This window comes from Sarcophilus harrisii, chromosome 4 (assembly GCF_902635505.1).
Source record: "Sarcophilus harrisii chromosome 4, mSarHar1.11, whole genome shotgun sequence".
NCBI classification, from domain to species: domain Eukaryota; kingdom Metazoa; phylum Chordata; class Mammalia; order Dasyuromorphia; family Dasyuridae; genus Sarcophilus; species Sarcophilus harrisii.
Genome location: NC_045429.1, coordinates 327,504,902 through 327,522,745, shown reverse-complemented (window position 1 = coordinate 327,522,745; position 17,844 = coordinate 327,504,902). Strand labels below are relative to the sequence as shown.

General features: G+C 38.2%; 1 protein-coding gene across 2 annotated transcripts in view; it reads right to left on the bottom strand.

The window, feature by feature from the left end:
- The window catches only part of ARHGAP27 (Rho GTPase activating protein 27), a 70,509-nt gene that overhangs the window by 40,926 nt on the left and 11,739 nt on the right, over positions 1–17,844 (bottom strand). Inside the window, exon 1 of one of the 2 annotated variants that reach the window (XM_031965980.1) lies at positions 8,885–9,361. The exons of the other annotated variant lie outside the window; for it this stretch is intronic. The gene's annotated coding sequence lies outside the window, so the exon portion shown is untranslated. Of the gene's footprint in view, positions 1–8,884; positions 9,362–17,844 lie in introns of those variants that run through there. 2 annotated transcript variants of the gene reach the window in all.

Genomic DNA, 17,844 nt, shown 5'->3' with positions numbered 1-17,844 from the left:
ATCACTTCCAATTTACATTTGAGGAAACTGAGGTAGATGGAGGTCAAGCGAAAGGGTCAAAACTTGAATTTGAAGAGAAGGGGTATCTTTGCTGGGAGAGGGGGAAGGGGCTCTGATCAACAGCTTGCTCTGTTTGTTCAGCCCACTCTCCCTCCCTCCACACTTTCAGGATTTCAGCAAATCCTGCTAAACTCCAGATCCCTCTATTTTTTCAGGCCAAGTGATCAGGTCCCTCCCTCCTCTTCCTGCACATTCCACAGAGCTCACTCTTCCCATCACCAGCATCTTCATTTTCTTGGAGGAAGAACTCCAAGCCCCAGTGAACATCCCCATAGGTACCATTCCCTCTATTCCCTCTTCCCTCTCCCTTACTCCTCACCCCAGGTCAAAAAGCGAATTATGTGTACACTGAGATGGAGTTAAGGATTGGTGGGGTACTGAAGGAGACAGAGGCCCAAGGGTCTCCAGAACAAGCCATTGGGTGGGTATCCCTTCTTTTCTTCCCACTCTTACCTAACCCTCCCTCCAAAGTTCAAGTTCATGTTCAAGAAGCTCCCAATTGCAATGACACAGGGTGAGGCTGGACAAGAAAATCCTATGGAATTTACAGAGTCAAAAGTAAAATATTTCCCACTAAACCAGTCAAGAGGCCCATTCTGGTCATATGCCAGAGGTGGAGAGTGACCAGAACAGGAAAGAAACCTGCAGAAGGGTTAGTCAACAATCTACATTTTGCATAAGAACATTCTGCTTCCCAGCTACTGCTTAAGGGTCCTGAGTCAGAAGTCTCAAGTTCAAATCCTGGCTTTCACATTTATAATCTGGAGTTTATGATTATTTAACTTATTTACTTTTGGAGGCAGTCAGGGTTAAGTGGCTTGCCCAGGGTCACACAGCTAGTGAGTATCTGAGGTCAGATTTGAACTCGGGGCCTCCTGACTTCAAGACTAGAGCTCTATCTGCTGTGCCGCCTAGCAGTCCCCCACCCTTCTCGACCCCCAACTTATTTTTAAAGAGGCAGCATGATTTAAAGGCAAGAATGCCAAATTTTAAGTCAGAGGACCTGGGTTCAAATATGACCTGTCACTGCCTGGGTGATTCTAGATAAGTCACTCACCTCCCCGGGCCTCAGTTTTCTTATCTGTGAAATGGGTTGCAAAGGTCCCTTCCAGCCCTAAAATATTATTCTGCCATCCTACGAATGGTGCGTTCAGAAGAACACGGTATCTGGAGAAGAACACAGGTGACCTAGTTCAAACCCTCAGCTCTGGTCTTTAATTACATATTTGAGTCCAAATGAGTGACTTTGTAATGCCAAAGGTCACTTTTAATGGGGTAACCAGTTCCTCCATTTGTCCTATTTCGTATTCTGCCTTAAGGTTATGACCGTCCCCTGTTAATGGTTGAGATAAAGGTGTTATAGACATTCCTTAATGTCATTAGAATATCAGTAACCTCCATCTATGAGGCTATCCCCACCTAGGTTTCTGCATTATGTCATTGTTCTTATTATTCCATAAAAGGCTTGCTGTCCCGATACTCGGGGCTAGACTCTTTGAAATGATGGTCTCGTCTAGCCCTGGAATCCATTGGTCCCAGTATTTCTCTCCATTTAATAAATTATTGAATTGGTCTCTAATCTCTGTCTTGACCTGTCTGAGACTCGGTTTTCTAAAGCACAGATCTGACCATCTCACCTCCTTCCTTGTAAATGCTGGTAGCTTTCTATTCCCTCCAGGACCAAATGTACAAGGCAGCCCACTTTCTCTGGCTGTCCCCCTTAGAATGCTCTCTTTCCTTAGCTCTGACTCCCAGCTTCCTTTAAGCTTCCCAGACCTCCTTAATTTTAGTGCCTTTCCTCTGAGATGAACTCAAATCTACCCTGTTTCTATTTTATTTCTACAGTTGTTTGCATGTTGTCTCCCTATTAGACTGGGGGCTCCTTGAGATTGTTTTTGTGCCCCCACTTCTTAGCACAGTATCTGGCACACAGTCGGTGTTTAATAAATGACAGTTGATTGGAGATTTAATAACTGATAGCTGATTGGTTACCATATAAGAGGGCTGAATCTTTGTACTTTAGTTCTTAGCACCGTGTCCGGCACACAGTAGGTGTTTAATAAATGATAACTGTTGGGCTGCCATATAAAATAAGAGGGTTGAATGAGACTGTCTTCGAGGTCCCTTTTAGCCCTGAATCTATGGTCCTCTTGTATTTTATGGCGGAGTGCCCAGTTCTTGTGCCAGACAAAAACACAATGACAAACTCTTTGCTAGAGGAAAAAAAATGAATTTTCCACCTGATCATTGCTGCTGGGTGCTGAATCCCAGCCTTGGGCCAAGTGTGTGTGAGGGTGTGGTGGAAGGGAGGGAGTCCTTAGGCAGGGTAATGGGAATCATCACAAAGGAATTTACACAATATCTGAAAGATTTGGGCTTTAACTAGTATGGGGAAGTTCTGGTAAGGGAGTTCTCTCACTTAGTAGATAAGTACTAAACAGTCACCTAAACATCAAGGGACTAGAAAGAAAGCTATGGGGACGGAATGTGGACCATAACATAGTTTTCACCTTTTTTTGTGGTTGTTGTTTACTTGCTTTTTGTTTTCTCTTTTTTCCTTTTTGATCTGATTTTTTATGTGCAGCATATTTGTGGAAATATGCATAGAAGAACTGCATGTGTTAATTTTGAATTACTTGTTCAGGGGAGGAGGGCTGGGAAGGAGAAAAATTTGGAACACAAGGTTTTGTAAGGGTGAATGAGGAAAACTACTTTTGTACATATTTTAAAAATGAAGAGCTATTATTTTTTTAAAAATGAATGTTGATATTTGGTATTGGCTAAGGAATAGATTAGTTGATCAGTGGAATAGATTATGTTCAAGGGATAAAACAGTCAACAAATATAGCAACCTAGTCTTTGACAAACCCAAAGATCCCAGCTTTTGGGATAAGAACTTACTGTTTGATAAAAATTGCTGGGAAAATTGGAAACTAATATGGCAGAAACTAGGCATTGATCCATACTTAACGCCGTACACCAAGATAAGGTCAAAATGGGTTCATGACCTAGGCATAAAGAATGAAATCATTAATAAATTAGAGGAACATAGGATAGTTTACCCTCAGACCTGTGGAAGGGAAGGTCTTATGACCAAAGCAGAACTAGAGATCATTACTGATCACAAAATAGAAAATTTTGATTATACCAAACTGAAAAGTTTTGTACAAACAAAACTAATGCAGACAAGATTAGAAGGAAGCAATAAACTGGGAAAATATTTTTACAGTCAAAGGTTCTGATAAAGGCCTCATTTCCAAAAATATATAGAGAATTAACTCTAATTTATAAAAATCAAGCCATTCTCCAATTGAAAAATGGTCAAAGGATATGAACAGACAATTCTCAGATGAAGAAATTGAAACTATTTATAGTCATATGAAAAGATGCTCCAAGTCATTATTAATCAGAGAAATGCAAATTAAGATTAAGACAACTCTAAGATACCACTACACACCTGTCAGATTGGCTAAGATGACAGGAAAAATAATGATGATTGTTGAGGGATGTGGGAAAACTGGGACATTGATTCATTGTTGGTGGAGTTGTGAACGAATCCAACCATTTTGGAGAGTAGTTTGGAACTATGCTCAAAAAGTTATCAAACTGTGCATACCCTTTGATCCAGCAGTGTTACTACTGGGATTATATCCCAAAGAGATTATAAAGAAGGAAAGGGACCTGTATGTGCACGTAATGTTTGTGGCAGCCCTTTTTGTAGTGGCTAGAAACTGGAAACTGAATGGATGTCCATCAGTTGGAGAATGGCTGAATAAATTGTGGTATATGAAAATTATGGAATATTACTGTTCTGTAAGAAATGACCAACAGGATGATTTCAGAAAGGCCTGGAGAGACTTACACGAACTGATGCTGAGTGAAATGAGCAGGACCAGGAAATCATTATATACTTCAACAACAATACTAGATGATGACCAGTTCTGATGGATCAGGCCATCCTCAGCAACAAGATCAACCAAATCATTTCTAATGGAGCAGTAATGAACTGAACCAGCTATACCCAGGAAAATAACTCTGGGAGATGACTAAAAACCATTACATTGAATTCCCAATCCCTATATTTATGCACACCTGCATTTTTGATTTCCTTCACAAGCTAATTGTACAATAATTCAGAGTCTGATTCTTTTGTACAGCAAAATAATAGTTTTAGTCATGTATACTTATTGTGTATCTAAGTTATATTTTAATATATTTAACATCTACTGGTCATCCTGCCATTTAGGGGGGGGGGGGGGGGGGGTAAGAGGTGAAAAATTGGAACAAGAGGTTTGGCAATTGTTAATGCTGTAAAGTTACCCATGTATATATCCTGTAAATAAAAGGCTATTAAATTAAAAAATATATATATATATTATAAAAAAATTAAAAAAAAATGAATGTTGAAAACTATCTTTACATATAAGTGGAAAAATAAAATATTTTTGAGGAAAAAAAATAAGGTTACAGAACTATGGCAGTGAGGATAGAGCACTGGGTCTGGAGGTAAGAAAACCTGAGTTCAAATCCAGTCTCAGAAACTTCCTAGCTGTGGAACACTTAATTCTGTGTGCCTTACTTCCTCATCTATAAAATGAGCTGGAGAAAGCATTCCAGTATTTTTGCCAAGAAAACCTCAAATGGGCTCACAAAGAGTTAGACACAACTGATGGACAACAGTAGCAATACCTACTTCCCAAAGTTGTTGTGAAGATAAAATTAATAGATGTAAAATATTTTACAACTTTACAACTCAATATAAATGTTGGCTCTTATTATCCACTGTGCCATACTTTCTGTACACAATTCAAGCAAAAGGATGAAAATTTCCAAATATAATTGCTTTACATGCTGCTTTCTGGTCACGAGAAGTGGTTCAAGAAAATGCACAGGATACTGGAGATGACTTTCCTAAGAACTCACTGTGTGGGACCTCAGAAAAGTAACTTCAAATTGCACATGTTTAACCTATATTAGATTGCTTGCTGTCTTGGGGAGGGAAGGAGGACAGAGGAAGAAAAATTTGGAACACAAGTTGTTGCAAAGGTGAATGTTGAAAACAATCTTTGCATGTATTGGGAAGAAAAAAAATGCCATTAAAAAAAAAAGTAACTTTATTCTTCTAAGTCTCGTCTATAAAATAGAGACAGACATTAATAAATATCTTGTCCTGCTGACCTTGTAGCATTGTAGTGAGGTTTGGTACAGATTGTTCTTGCTCAGTCATTTTTCAGTCATGTCTGATTCTTCGTGACCCCATTTTGGGGTTTTCTTACCAAAGATACATACGGGAGTGGTTTGCCATATTTGACAGATGAGGAAACTGAGTTAGCAAGGTAGCCCAGTGGATAGCCCAGCTGTAGTAGGCAGATTTGGTACCAAAATGGTACCCTCGGGGCATGGGGAACAGGCTGCCTAAGGAGACCTGAATGGGAGGCCTGGGTCAAAGCTTTTGTTCTGATCCACAATGAGATAAGGCTGGTGAGTGACCACTGTCCTTCCAGCCTGCTGAGGCTAATTTAGGGTTATCTAATCTCTAACAAACAAACCAAAAAACATTTAAGTGCCTACTGTGGGGCAAGAGGTTGGATGGGAACACAGATGGAAATGCGGCAGTCCCTGTTTTCAGTGATGGAAATGCAGCAGTCTCTGCTTTCAAAGACACATTCTTAGAGATCAGCCAGGCCTGAACCTGTCATTTTTTAAAGGAAGAAATTGAGACCCAATAGGTAAAAGTGATTTGCCCAGGATCACATAACTAAACAAGACTCTCCAGCTCAGGTCTTTGGCCCTTCTCCTGCCCCCATGCTAACATAATGAATAGCTATAAAAATATTGTTGTTGTTGTTTTAAACTTTTGCACTGGGTATGGATTAAAAGGGAGAAAGAGCTGGGGCTGAAGCCTTTCTTTAGACCTGGAGTCCCATGAACAAAATAACATCAAGTTTTGTAAAATCATAGGATTACAAAGGAAATAAATCATATTGAATAGCTATAAAAATACTGTTGTTACTATCAGTGCAATGAGCTTCTCTGTACCTGAATTGTCTCTCTAAAATGACCTCTTTCCTATCCGTGGCCACCATTGTTCCCCAAAGCCTGTGACCCGAGGGAGGGATAATGGGTAATTCTGGTTTTTCAGTCACAGGGCTAGACTATTACCCCAACCTGCCATAGTGACCTGGGGAGGATGCCCGCCCTCTCTTCCTCATGCACAGTTTCAGGAAATCTTGGGGTAGGAGAGAAGTTAGGAGTGGGGGAGAAAAAAAAGACCTTTACTGTTCATTGATTTCCAATCCCTCTCTAATACAAAATGCCTGGCTGGGGCCACAGAAGTGGGGTTCAGGGGGTAGAGGGGGAACTCCTTTGATGTCAGAAAAGCTGAGAAGGGAAGAGAAAGTATTGAGAGCATGGAATTCCCAGAGGTCCCCCGGGGGCAATTATTCCTTCATTTCTTCCAGAGCCCAGGTAACAGATGAAGGGGCCTCTGGGTCAGGGGCCAATGTTTCCCAGCTCCCGATTGATACAATCCACCCAGCTGATACTAAAAGGACCTGGAACCCAGGAAGTATGAGCAGAAAGGGAGGAACAAGAGAGCTCTTTCATAGGGCTTCCCTCCCCTCTTCTATTGTCAGTCCCAAGTTCAAGAAACCTAGAAATCAAATAAATCTCTCCTCACCTCTAAGTCTAAACATGACCTTGTACTCCTAACCTACCAGGGCCACCCACACCATGCATCCCCTCTCCCCCAGGCTTTCCCCTGACCATCCCACCTCCACAGGACAGTCTTTCCTCTTCCCCTGGACTCCACCACTCATTTACCTCATTTATTCCTGGACTGCAAGCTTCTCCCCCAGACAATACTACAGACTGTCCTATAAATGTTGGCAGTGACCCTGCTGTTCTGCCCTGATATCAGCACAGGCTGTCCGTGCCTTGGAACCTCGGCATTAATCAGCACTCCTCCTTTTCAGATGTGGGCACTGAGAGTTCCTCCCTGTTCTAGAAATGGGCACTGATTGTCCCCTTCCACTCCCCAAAACCCCCAGCCACTCTGAAGACTGATTCAAGTAAAGAAACAAATCTAGAATAGGTTGACTCAAATCCAGGAAAGTCAAAGAGCTGGGGGTGGGAGTGGGGGTGAGGGGTGTCCAGGGGATGGTACATTTAGGCAATGAAGTGTTTTGTAGATTTACAGAATATAAGAGCCAGAAGGGGTCTTAGAGATCATTTAATTTGACATTCACCCCTCAATTTGCTGTTGAGGAATTGGAGGGAAAGTTATTAGCCTAAGGTAATACAACTGGCTTGAGACAGAGTTGAGATAAGTCTCCTAAAACCTTGGGTCTCCTTATGGATTTGTATTAAGTCTTTCCACTGTATAATTCTTATCTTCATTCCTTAATATTCAGTAGTTTGCTTCAGTAGTAAAAGCAGAGAGGTGACTTTGTGGATAGAGCACTAACCCTGGAGTAAGGAAGACCCAAGTTCAAATTCAGTCTCAGATCCTTCCTAGCTGTGTGATCCTGGACAAATCACATAAATTCTGCCTGAATTTCCCTAACTGTAAAATGGGGATAATAACAGCACCATATCTCCAGGGATGATTGAGGAGTTAAACGACATAATAGTATTTGTAGAGTATAGGACTAAGTCCAGTGTCTGACGCACAGTAGAAAATTAATAAATGTTTATTTCCTTCTTTCTTATGGGGAATGAAAATAAAAGGAGGGACTGGATGTCTTGATCCCATGATGGTCATGCTTAGTGGGGTTTTTGTTGTTGTTTTTAACTTTTGCATTGGGTATGGATTAAAAAGGAGAAAGTGCCGAAGCTGGAGCCTTTCTTTAGATCTAACATTTTTAAATGTATCAAGTTTTGTAAAACCATAGGATTACAGAGGAAATACATCACATTGAATGGCTATCAAAATATTGTTTTTAACTTTTGCATTGGATATGAATTAAAAGGGAGAAAGAGCTGGGGCTGGAGCCTTTCTTTATACCTAGAGTTCCATGAACAAAATAACATTTTAAAATACATCAAGTTTTGTAAAAAACATAGAATTACAAAGGAAATAAATCATATTGAATAGCTATCAAAAATTTTTAAAGACAAATTCCTGTATTCCAGATTAAGAATCCCTGCTTTAGATGCTGCTTATGACCTAGGATATGGATGAAAACTGAAGTGTGGGTGGGTGGCCCACACCTTGGAAATAGGGAAGGGGTCCCACCTTCTACAGATCTCAGGTCATTGCGATTAATACTATAAGAATGGGTTGGGTTTGGTGAGTCAGTGGGAAGACTTGAAGCTTTTAGGAACCTGGTTATGAATGCACCTGGTGAGGTTCCTGGGGGACAGGGCAGGGAGCCACTGGGGAGTCCACCCTTAGCTCCTCAGGGATACCCTTTCAGCAAACAGGATCTCTGAGCGCTCACTGATTGCTTCTCTGTCAGAGCGGTCAAGGGGCATCTCCTTTGCCTCTGGCCTAAGGGAAGACTAACTACAATTCCAATCACTGCCAGGCTCGGGTCTAGCCTAGGAGTTTGGGAGGATAAAAAGTAGGGGTGACTGGGGGAGATAGCAAATGCTGAGCAGAACACCGGGGAGAGCTGGAGACCTGAAGGAGAGGAGGGGCGGGGATGGGGCCACCGGACTAGAGGTCACCAGACCAGCTAAGGAAGCAGAGGAAAGAAGGAAGGGAGGGAGGGAGGGAGGAGAAAGGCCTAGCCTCCTGCTCCGTGCCCAGCAATGCCCCGGGAGAGTCCCCGGGTCCCGGGAGGCTCCCATTCCCAGGACTTGGGAAGGAAAGGTTACTCACAGTTCCGATCGGGAGTGGGGCCGGCAGGTGGCAGGCAACCAACAGCTCTCCTCGTTCCTACCCCTGCCCAGTTCTGGCCCCAGCCCAGATCCACAGAACACCGGAGGCTCGAGTCTCCTCCCAGGGCCGGGGGGCAAAGGACCAGGTGGGGCACCTCGGTGGCTATTTGCATAGGGAGGGGCCAAGGCGTCCTTGGCTGTAACCCTTTCCCTGCTGACCCATCCCTTGGACTTCCTTCGGGGCTGGCTCAAGGAGGAAGGAGGAGCTTACTTCTCCCGGAGCTCCACATTCATGGCCAGCCTTGGTTGGCACTGCCACCCAAGCCCTCCTTGGGTCCTAAGGAAAAGGGGATGGCAGGCGATGGTGAAGGCTCACTGACTTGTGAGAAATATCCCTCCCTATTTATCTCTCATTTCCACCGTATATTTGTGGTAAGTACATAGTTCTTTATATGTTGTTTTTCCTATTAGCGTATGAGTTCACTGAAGACGGGGACAGCGTTTTCAACTTTGGCCCGATACTTGGCACAAAGTAAATGCTTAAACATGTAGTTTTGGACATGGCCAATACGGTGGCTAAAATATCTGTTATAAGGTGTTTTCCCCATCATGGAGATGTAGGAGACATAGGGAGAGAAAATAAATGTTCATCGAAAAGAAAGACAAAAATTTTAAAACATTTTTTAAAGGGGGGGAGGCGGAAATCATAGTAAGCTTTTAATGAATGCTGTCTGACTCATTTACCAGCAATGAGGCAAAGCAGGAAAAAGGCATCTCAAATACCTAAAATCAATGGTGTCCAATTCAATTAGAATTGGGAGCCAATAATTCATAAAGAAAGATCCTAATGGACTCCACATTGACTTCGTTTAAAAATGTAATGTTATCTATGTTTTATTATAGTTTTTAAAATTTTGTTAAATATTTTCAAATGACATTTTAATCTGATTCAGCTGTACTGAAGGAGTGTTTTCCCCCCACTCTTCCTCAGTCTGCAGGTCCTATATTTTCTACTAAATAAGGGCTTCTTAAACTTTTCCCACTCAAGACCCTCTTTTTGCCCCCCCAAATTTTAAGTGACCCAAAGTATATAGGTATATAAAATATACAAATCAAACATTCACTGATAATAAATCATAATTTTGTGCCACCCTCCCCCCCCATTTAGTTGTGTAATCCCTGTCATAACCATATTTTAAGTTTTATTCTGGACTAGAGAATTTTTTATGTCATGGATCCCTTTAGCTGCCTAGTTAAGCTAATGGACTCCTTCTAAGAATAATGTTTTAGAATGCATGACATAAAATTCCAAGGATGACCAAGGCAAGTTTCAGAGGAAGAAATCAAAACTATCCATAGTCATATTAAAAAATCATTCTTGATTAGAAAATTTCAAATCAAAACAACTCTGAGTTACCACCTCATACCTATCATATTGGCTAAGATTACAGAAAAGGAAAATGATAAATGTTGGAGGGGTTGCAAGAAAATTGGAACATTAATTCATTTTTGGTGGAGTTGGGAACTGAACTGTGAAATGAACCAACTATTAAGGAGAGCAATTTGGAACTATGCCCAAAGAGCTGTCAAATTATAGATATCCTTTAACTTGAAAATACAACTAGATTTGTATCCCAAAGAGATTTTTTAAAAAGGAAAATTTTTTAAAAATTTTTAAATTTAAAATCTGAGACAATTCCAAAGGACTCATGATGAACAATGACATATCATATCCAGAGAAAGAACTGATGGAATCTGAATGCAGATTGAAACATACTATTTTTTACTTTCTCTGTGTGTGTGTGTGTGTGTGTGTGTTGGGTCTTCTTTTAGTTGATCAATATGGAAATATGTTTTGCATAATTGCATATGTATAACATCAAATTGCTTACCATCTCAAGGGAGAGAGCTGGAGGAAGGAGAGAAAGAATTTGGAACTCAAGATTTTTTTAAATAAATTTAAAAAATTGTTTTTACATGAAATTTGGAAAATATTATAAAGATTTTTTTAAAAAAGGATCGCCAAGGAAGCCAATTATAACGAAATTTTAAAAATATGTTTTCCCATCTAAGTTCAAAGACCTCCCCTGAAATTTGTTTATGACCCTCCTCCTTTAAAGGGTTACCTACCTTCAGTTTCATTCCTTTTAGAATTAAGGCAACTACAGCAAAAAAAAAAAAAAAATATATATATATATATATATATTCAAAGTTTTTTTTTTTTCAAGATTTGCTATGGCCCCTTGATTTTCAAGAATCCAAATGTTTTTCCCAGACCTCAATCTCTTCATCTTCTCTTTTAAGTATCTGTATTGCCAATCACTCCTTTCTTCTTGATACTCTTTCCTCTCCTGGTTTTCCTCCTACTTCTCTAATTGATCCTTTTCTGTCTGCTTTTCTGGATCCTTATCCTCTTTCCAAGATCTTTACGTGGATGTTTGCCAGAACTTTCCTTGATATTATTCTCTTCTCTATATATATTCTCTTCCTTAGTGATCTCATTTGCTCAAGACTTCAGTGATCACCTTTGTAGATATAACTCCTAAGTCTCTACTCCAGCCCTCCAATAGATCAAGAGATCTATTGATTCAAATCTCCAATGGACTACCCTGCCTGGAAGACCCAATAGTGTAATATTCTCTTTAAAATGTAATTTTCTCTGGGAGCAGGTTTCTTAGGGAGCTTCTGGGAGCAGCCTTCGTTACAGTTCAGTAATCACAAGTACAGCCAGGGATTAAAGTCCAAATCCTTTATTGTCTCCTTTAAAGTCTTGTCTCCCTCACTTGGGGCTCCGCTAGTTTTTCTGGAGGCCTATCTCCTTGGTTCTGAGAGGCCGCCTTCTCTGGCTTCTGAATCTCCCTGACTGACTTCTCTGGCTTCTGACTCGCCCGACTGAATCCTGGTTGAAGGTCCTAGCTTATATATATGCTCTCTTAAAGGTGTGAATCTTGTAGAATTATAGTAAGTACTAAGTACATGTACTGAACTAGAGAATGTTAAATACCATGCTAAATAATCATTGTTTCTATCAATCCCACTGCCTTAGCACCTTGTTTCAAGTTCTGGCCCATAACACAATAGTATTTCAAAAACATCATGTCCCAAACTGAACTTATCCTTTCCTCTAAATCTGCTCTTCTTTCTGCCATCACTATTTTTGCCTGAGGCTCTATTGATTCACCAACTCTCCCATGAAACCTTAAGGAAATTATTTTTGACTCTTTTCCCTTACTTTTCATATCCAATTAATTATCAAGTTTGGTCAGTTCTCAAGTCATGACATCTCTTCAAACTGTCCCTTTCTATCTATTCCCCAATCCACCCAAGTATAGTTTAACATTACCGTGTACCTCAACTATGACAACAGTCATAACAGATCTTCCTGATTTCATTCACTACTCCCCCCTCCAACTTATCCTCAATCAATCAATATGCACTTATTAATTACCTATTATGTGTCAGATACTGTACCGGACCTGAAGATACAAGTATAAAGAATGAAACAATTCCTACTCACAATAAACTCACATTCTAATGAGGAAATAAATATATTGTAAAAAAAAAAAAAAAAAAAAAACCCAAAACATTTACAGCATAAATATAGTTAATAAACAAATTTAATAAATAAACAACATATTTAGTCTGGGAGAAACAGTACTAACTAACGGATGGGGAAATCAACAAAGGTTTCAGGAAGAAAATGATATCTGCATTGCATTTCAAAGCTTCTTTAAAAAATTTAAGTATGATTAGGATTAAATCAAAACACTTCTCAGAAATCTTCATTGAATTCAATCCTAGAAGGGAATTTAGAAGAAATCAAGTCCAACTGTGCTCATTTTGCAGATTAGTAAAAAGGAGGCTCAAAGAGTCATACAGATGACTTTGTAGCAGAACTGAATTAGACCTCCCCCAATTAGCTGATGAGATTTCTTTTAAGTGTCTTGTGCCTGTATAGCTTTCCAACAGCATTCACTCTATAAATGGCAGTACCATTTGTGATCACATCCTGTGCCTCTAGATTTGAACCATCTTGGTAAATAGGGGACTGATGGACACAGAAATGGTACCAGGAGTGTCTGCTGCTGTTATTGTTTGTCCTTTATTTTTGAAGAGGATAAATGACTTCACCAGGTGATATCTTGACTCACAGGTGAATTGGATTTAAATGAGATAGAGCTGCACAAAGTCATCAACCTCACTCTCCCTTTCAGATTCATCAAAGTTCAGTGGCAAGACAAAAGCTAAAATGACTGGTGATGGCCCAGGATGTAGTAGATGACCTTGGTATTAGAAACTGAATCCTAGATTAGTGAGCAGGGGAAAGAAGACAAAGGAGGAAGAATAAATGTTTGATTTCCCCATTCTGAATTAGATAAAGATGAATCCCTGGTATGGAGTGATCAGGTTGTGAGGAGATGCCCACAGATGGGGTTGGATTAGGAAGGAAGATGGTCACTACTTGTAAGTAGTTTGGGAAAGTGAAAATAGAGAGGGATGACTTCTCCTGACCACATTAGATGATACTGAGTTGATCGATGTCTTTCCTAAAACATAGTGCCTAGATCTGACCACAGTGTTCCAGATTTGGTCTGACCAGGGTAGAGTATAGTGAGATTGTCATTTGTTTTTTTCTTTTTCTTTTTTCTTTTTGTTACTAGCTTTTTATTTTTCAAAATACATGCCAAGATAGTTTTCAACATTCACCCTTGCAAAATCTTGTGTTCCAAATTTTTTTCCTTCCTCCCCACTGCCCTCCTCCTTAGACAGCAAGTAATCCAATATAGGTTTAAACATGCAATTCTTCTCACCTTCCTTTTCTTGGTTGAGAAACCTCCTCATGCAGCTTCAGATAACTGTAGATTTTACAGCTGCCATATCACATAGTGGACTCGTATAGAGTCAATAGTCCACTAAAATCTCCACATCATTTTTCAAACAAACTTCCCTCTGTCACCTCTATTGTTTACATCTGAAATAAAAGTAGCTAGATAGCCAGGTGGGTAGACCTGAGTCCACAAGGAAGAAAAACTCACCTTCCATCTCAGCCAGTTATTAGCTATGTGATCTTGGGTAAGTTACTTTACTTTTTTCAGCCTTAGTCTCCTCATCTATGAAATGGGAACAATAATAGCCTCTATCTCCAAGGGTTGCTTTGAGTGTTAAATGAAAGTGCAGAGTGCCTTGTAAACCTAAAGAGTGTTATAGAAAGGCTAGCTATTATTAGTAATCAACATTTTAAACTTAAATGAAAGACTACATTTTTCTCCTATTGAGTTTCATCATATTCAATTCCATTCAATCCCTGTGTTTATATTTGTGGTCTTAATTGGACCCACATATGTAAAAATCATTACTTATATATAATCATTGATTTTTTTACCTTAACAAGAAATTCTTATAATAAAATTGGATGAAATTTAGAATTCAAGGCAGATACTTTGAGTTTTGTAAGCATGGTTGGTTTTTTAATATACCTTTATTTAATCTGCTGCTTGGATTTAATAATATTCTACACTGAATTGGGTATGCAACTAAAAAACATTAGAAAAATAGACTAAAAATCCATAATTAATCACTAAAGTACAAATCCTGAAAATCAGAAGTGAGCTTAATAAAACTGAAAGTTAAAAAATAAGAACTAATAAATAAAACCAGTACCTAGTTTTAATAGAAAATCAATAAAGTAAATAAGCTATTAACAATGATTAATTTGATTTTAAAAAAGAAAGCTAAATTACAATTAACAAAAATGAAAAGTTGAATACATCACCAATGAAGATGAAATAAAAGCAACTATTGGCGTTATTTTACTTAATTATATGCCACTAAACTGACAACTAAGTGAAATGGATGAATATTTACAAAACTGGAAACTACTCAGATTAGCCAAAGAGGAAATACAATACTCAAATATACCACATAAATTATATGAAAAAATAAATAAAGAAAGTTTTCTACCAAATGCTTTTTATGACACAAATATTGTTCTGATACCTATGGTTTTGAGAGCAAAAACAGAAAGAAAACTGTAGACCAATTTCCTTAATAAATATTCATTCAAAAATTTTAAATAAAATCCTAGACAGAAGCAAATATATATTATATCATACAACACACATTCCTATTAAAAACACTAGGAAGCATAGGAATCAATAGAACCTTTCTTTAAATAGTAAGTAGTATTGATCTAAAACCAAGAACAAGCATTATCTGTAATGGGGATAAACTTGAAGCCTTCTCAGTAAGAGCAGGGATAAAGCCAGGATGTCCATTAACACCACTATTACTCAGTATTGTACTAGAAATTCTAGCTATAGCAGTAAGACAATAAAAAGAAGTCCAAAGACTCTTTGCAGGTGATATGATGATATACTTAGAATTACTTGGAACAATGAACAACTTCAGCAGTTGCATATAAAATATAACATAAATAAATATATAAAATATAAATATAGCATATAAAACAAACTTACATGAATCATCAGATATTCTTTATATTAGCAACAAAACCCAGCAGGAAAATATAGAAAAAGAAAATCCATTTAAAGTAACTGCAGACAACATAAAATGCTTAGAAGTCTATCTGCCAAAATAAAGCAAGGGATTATGTGAATACAATTACATAAAAATTTCACAGAAATAAAGACAGAGCTAAATAACTAGAGAAATATTAATTGCTTATTGGTAGGCCAAGCCAGTATGATAAAAATAATAAACCAATTAAGTTAATTTATTTCAGTGCCATACCAATCAAATTACCAAAGAATTATTTTATAGAGTTAGATAAAATAGAAGAATAAAAGGTCAAGGATATTAAAGGAATCAATGAAATCAAAAATTAAGGAAGTCAACCTAGCAATTCTAGATTTCATACTCTACTATAAAGTTGTAATCATGAAAACAATCTGATTTTGTCTAAGAAATACAGCAGTGGATCAGTGGAATATATTAGGTATGCAATCAACAGACAGTAGTGAAAGACCATAGTAATCTAGTGTTTGATCCAAGCTTTTGGGGAAAACACTCAGTATTTGACAAAAATTGCTAGGAAAACTGGAAAGCAGTTTGGCAGATTCAGCATAAACCAAGATAAAGTCAAAATGGATAAATGATTTAGCCATAAAGGATGATTATCAGAAGTAAATTAGGGAAGCATAGAAAAATGTACCTGTCAGATCTATGGATAAGGAAAGAATTTATGACCAAGCAAGAAATAGAGGGGATTACAGGAAGTAAAACAGATAATTTTGATTACATGATGAAAAGCTTTTGCACAAATAAAAAGAATGCATCCAGAATGAGAAGGAAAACAAGAAACTGGGGGGAGAAATTTTGCAGCAAGTTTCTCTGGTAAAGCTTCATTTTTCGAATATATAGGGGACTGAGCCAAATTTGTCAAAATAAGAGTCATTCCCCAGTTCATAAATGGTCAAAGGATATAAACAGGCACTTTTCAGAAGAAGAAATCAAACTATTGATAGTCACATAAAAATAAATACCCTAAATCACTATTGATTAGAGAGATGCAAATTAAAACAACTCTGACATATCACCTCATACCCATCAAATTGGCTAACATGACGGAAAAGGAAAATTACTCATGTTGAAGAAGATGTAGAAAAATTGGGACACAATATACTACTGGTGGATCTATGAACTAGTTTGACTGTTCTGCAGAACAATTTGGAATTATGCCCAAAGAGCTATAAAGTCATGCATACCCTTTGACCCAGAAATATAAGTAGGTCTAATCCCAAAGAGATCAAAGATAAAAGGACCCATCTACTTATATATATTATTATATATCATATATATATAAGTTCTTTTTGTGATGCTAAAGAATTGGAACTTGAGTGGATGCCCATCAATTGAGGGGTAGCTGAATAAGTTATGGTATGTGAATGGGCTGGAATATATTGTACTATAAAAAATGATGAACACGGTTCAAGAGAAACTTGGGAAGACATATATGAACTCATGCAAAGTAAAGTAACAGAATCAGGAGAACATTGTATACAATAACAGCAATATTATCAATATTATATTATATTATTATATTATCAATTGAGAAAGACTACTTTGATCAAGACAATGATCCAAGGCAATTCTGAAAGATCCAGAACGAAAAATATTGTTCACCTCTAGAGAGAAAACTACGGTACTCTGAATGTAGACTGATGCATACTTTTTAAAAACTTTATTTTTTTGTTTTATTTTTTCAACATGACTAATATGGAAATATATTTAGCATGGCTTCACATGCATAACTGAAATAAAATTGTTTGCCTTTATAAAATTAAAATAAAATAAATTCTATTCAACTTCAAAATTGTTTGTATCCTATCAGCAAGTGTGTTAGAGCTACCCCTCCAAGCTTTGTGCTCTCTGCAAATTTGATAGCCGTTCCTTTTCTAAGTCCAGGACAAAAATGTTAAATAGTACAAGACCAAGCATATCCTGTACTAGAGTTGTTGTTTAGTTATTTTGGCCATGTCTGGCTCTTTGTGACTCCTCATGGATTTGTTTGGTTTTTTTGGACAAAGATACTGGAATGATTTGCCATTTTCTTCTCCAGCTCATTTTACAGGTGAGGAAACTGAGACAAGTAAGGTTAAATGAATTATTTAGTGTCATACAGCTAATAAATATCTGATCCCATAAAAGATGAGTCCTCCTGACTCCAGACTCAGCACTCAGTGCAATAGGGTGCCACCTAGCTACCCCACTCCACTAGAAAAAGCCTTCCAAATTAACTTCAAGCCATTGGTGAATAGTTCTGAACTCTAGTCTTTCAACTGGTCTAAAATCTATCTAATTGCATTGAGTTCCAGCCCACATCACTCTGTCTTTTCCCCAGGAACAGTATGAGAGACTTTATGAGGTGCTTTGCTAAAATACAGACAATTCATATCTGTAGCAATTCTTTACTCTAAAACCCTATCAGAAAGGAAAATGATA